The 4131-nt window shown below is 38.9% G+C and overlaps 1 long non-coding RNA gene across 1 annotated transcript in view; it reads right to left on the reverse strand.

The window, feature by feature from the left end:
- Nucleotides 1-3865, reverse strand: part of LOC141372717 (uncharacterized) — a 26224-nt gene extending 22359 nt beyond the window's left edge. Inside the window, exon 1 of the long non-coding RNA XR_012378117.1 lies at nt 3719-3865. This is a non-coding gene — a long non-coding RNA (uncharacterized lncRNA). The remainder of the gene's footprint in view (nt 1-3718) is intronic.
- Between the last annotated feature and the right edge of the window lie 266 nt (nt 3866-4131).

Genomic DNA, 4131 nt, shown 5'->3' on the forward strand with positions numbered 1-4131 from the left:
CCTTCCTTCCTTCCTTCCTTCCTTCCTTCCTTCCTTCCTTCCTTCCTCCCTCCCTCCCACCCTTCTTTCCTTCCTTGCTTTCCTTCTTTCCTCCTTTCCTTCTTTCTTTCTTGCTGTTGTGGTTTTGATGTAATTTTTTGTCAGTCAAGGATGTTGATTTAACCTATTTAGGACGATTCTATAGTACATAACAGTATACTACTACTTTACAAAAAGTAAACAAGAGACTGACTGCATTCCTAAAGTCAAGAGTCTGGATATTTTGTCTGCCAGGAATAATTGAAACTGGTTAAGAGCTCAGGACCTGCAACCTGACTGTGAGAATGTGAATCCTAGCTCCAACACTTGCTGGCAATGTGATAGTGAGCAAGTTATAAACTTGTGCTTCAGCTTCCTCATCTATGAAATGAGTCAGTATAGTACAGCTCACTAGTGGTTGTGAAGATGCAATGAGTTAAGGTTCATAAAGTACTTAGAACAGCTTATGGTACACAAAGGTAATAACTAACTTTTATACAGAGCTTGCTAATAAGAACTTAATAAATATTTGTTCTTATTTATCCTAAGCCAAACCACGATTATTTCTTGGACTTAGCTTCTCCACTGATTTTTTATACTCTCCCTAATTTCTTCTCCACATAGCAGAGAGATATTTTCAACACAAAAATTGTCCATGGCTTAGAAATTAGTTTGTAAACTTTAAGGCAGAAGAAATCACCCATTTTCTCCATACTCTAGTTGATAAAGTTGTATCCCATGGGAATATAGGTTGACAAATCTGATCCTGCTATACGTGTCCACTGGAATGGACCAGTTGAGTCAATGACCAATGGTAGATAGTGTGAACCAAGTTTTTCACTGTTGGAGTGGGAGCTACAGATAAGCATGGGAAGATGCTAGAATGATCCATGTGGTAATGAGTGAGAGGTGGAATCATCAGTACTGTCTTAGTCCACTCTGGCTACTATAACAAAATACCATAAACTGAGTGACTTATAAACAACAGAGATTTATTTTTCATAGTTCTGGAGGCTGAGGATTCCAAGATCAAGGCCCTGGCAGATTCAGTCTGATGAGAGCCTACTTCCTGGTTCCTAGATGGCTGTCTTCTGGCTGTGTGTTCACATGGCAGAAAGGGCAAGAGAGCTCTCTGGGTCTCTTTCATAAGTTCAAAAATCTTATCCATGAGGACCTCACCCTCATGACCTAATAATCTCTGAAAGGCCCCACCTCCACATACCATCCTATTGGGGATTAGATTTCAAAATATTAATTTGGGAAGGACACAATCATTCAGTCTATAGCAAGTATAAACTCATGTTTAGCTTAATAGATACAGGTGGTTATATACAAAAATATTAGTAAATATGTGTATATATACAGAGTAATATACACACATACATTTCTTTGCTGTCAGTTGAGAGAGCCCAGCAGGAATGGCACCAAAATCTGAATAATCTATGGAATTTCATCAGTTAATAACAACGTATTGGTTCATTAGGATAAGACAAATGTACCATTGTAATGTAAGATATTAGTAATAGGAGAAACCAAATGCAGGCTATATGGATACTCCCTGTACTATTTTTTGCAATCTTTCTGTAAATCTACTCTAAAAAATTTAAGTTTACTAAAAAAAAGACATTTGTGCATGCCATTTGCTCATTTGAAACTCACCACTGACCTCTGGTTAATATTCCTACTTGTCCAAATTCTCATCAGGCCCTAACCCACAGGGTCCCACCCACTCCTAAGTTCCCCTTTCCAGCAGGGACCCTTCTGTGTCCTCCACGCACTGCCTCTGGAGGTCCACAAAAGAGTAATCTCCTACAGCCTTCACACACTCGTCTCTGCTTGCCATACTCTTACCCCCATTTCTGATGAAGGGGCTAAACCAGATCAGATGTCAGGCTTTCAACAACAAAATTATCATGGTGGACTCATAAATAACTAGCCCCCAGCTACATAGCTCAGTAACAGAGCTGGGGTCTTTGGGTCATATCTTTCCTTCCAAGGCCTGTATCACTTTTATGTCCCTCACTGTCAAGTTTGCAGATGTTCTAAATAGCATTTTCTTCTCATTTCAACATGGCCTTTATGATGCTAGATATGTAGTTACCAGTTGTTAAGAACTACTTCAGGAGAGTCTTGGCTTTTCCACGGTAACCAAACAAACATATGCTACAATAGTATCACTCTCCTCCTCTTGGAGAAAGTCAGCCAAATAATCCCATCTGTACCGTGGCAGCAGAAGAGCCTTCCGTGAATTAATTCCTCTACCACCAGCTGCCTGGGCAGCTCTCCCTGTTGCCAACAGAGCTGATTTCCTCAGTGTTCCGTCTGCTCAAACATGGCACTGGCTTTGCAGAGGTTGCTTATAGCAAAGACTCTCAGCTTATCTATCTTCTTCCTTTCTAACAAGCAAAACCCACATGATTTCCAATTACTTTCTGGAGAAGAAACTCCACAGTGAAAAATGAAGCAAATTGTTCAAGGTGATATTTTGAATTAGGGTGCTCCAGATTTCACTGTCAATACTTACATAAAAGTATAAATGATATATTCTTTCTCCCATTCCCCCCCACCACCAAAAAGGCTAGGAAACGTCATAAACTTCCCAGTAGACCTGCCCAGGATTCCTAATAAAAATTTAAAAGCTTTTTCTTCTTCAGGCACCCCACTGAATCTTTGAAGTAACCCATAATGATCTTAATTGGCTGTGAATCTCTGAATTATTTCTACACCATAGTGTGCTTCATCATATTTTCCTTGTTGCTCTTAATAGAAGCTATTTTCCCCAATGGGTTTCAATGCTTCTAGTCTAACTCAAAAAAAGTCAACAAAAATTGATCTCTAAAAACCACCCCTTATATGGCAGTAAATAAGATATTATAACAATGTTAAGCTCACTTTTTTTTAGGTTACAGTGTTTATAAGCAAATGGTTTGAAGTCTGTTTGCAGAATAAGCCATTTTTAAATGGCCCCCAAATTAGTAAAAATGTCAGTATGCCTTTGCTCCTCGCTTTTCCACATTTACTAACATTCTGAAATAAGCTTTGTATAGTTTATTTATAAAGAAAGCCAAGTACATGTGCAAATATCACCCTAGAATTACAGAAAATGGTTTCAAAAGGTTAAGCAATTCACCATCAGTATCAGTAAATACAGCTGCTAGATAAGAAAGGAGTATCTAGACAAAAGAAGTACTATTGAATTATGTGTCCTCAGGAAGCTCTTAACAATAAAATATTGGAAATCACAATTTATAATAAACCTCAATTAACCAGAATCTGAAACCTTTAAATAATTGCAGACCCATGCCACGTCTGCCATCCCTTAGAGGAAAAATGTTTTTCAATAGCAACTGTTGAAATAAAAACTGATTTTTAACTGATCTTAAGAAAGTCATAAATTTCAATTAACCAGAAATACTATTCCAGTTAATTACCATTTCCACTAATAGCAATGATGAAGTCTTTTCAAATGAGTAACTATAATCACAAAAGTGTCTTTGATGATGCCTTTCTAGAAGAATCTAGAAGACAGTTTTATCAGGTGCAACTGACGGAAACTCCCAATTCATACTAGTTTACAGATAATTTATTGGTTCGTATACTTTAAAAGTCTGGAAACAAATGTGTTGCTTCAGGTTACACATCAGCAGCAGCTGAAACGATATCACCAATGGCCCTGGACTTCTCCATCTCTCTGCCATACCTTCCCACGTCTGGTTTGTCCTCAGGCAGTTCCGCAACTCTCCTGCTGGTTGTGAATGGCTACAGCAGCTTTGAGTCTCACACCCTCACAACCACACCATTGAGAACAAGAGAGACTCTACCAGCGGCTGCTCTGAAAGATGAGAAAGTTCCCCTTCCCGGAGGCCAATGTTACATTATATCTCTTTGATTCTGGTTAGATTATGCGCTCATCTATGAACCAATCCCTGTGGCCCGCGAGATTGGATGGCCAGCAGACTTCCACCAATTACAACCAAGTCTTGGAATTGTAGTTGGGCTGGAAAATTGAGGTTGTCATGAAAAAGGGAAACAAGAATTGATGCTGGGGAAACAAAAACACAGCTGTCTACTACAACAGCTACAAGGATCTCAAACTACCAAAAACAGAAAGCC

Source organism: Callorhinus ursinus, unplaced genomic scaffold, assembly GCF_003265705.2.
Source record: "Callorhinus ursinus isolate GAN/ISIS: 27379988/994484 unplaced genomic scaffold, GSC_fseal_2.0 scaffold5, whole genome shotgun sequence".
Lineage (NCBI taxonomy): Eukaryota > Metazoa > Chordata > Mammalia > Carnivora > Otariidae > Callorhinus > Callorhinus ursinus.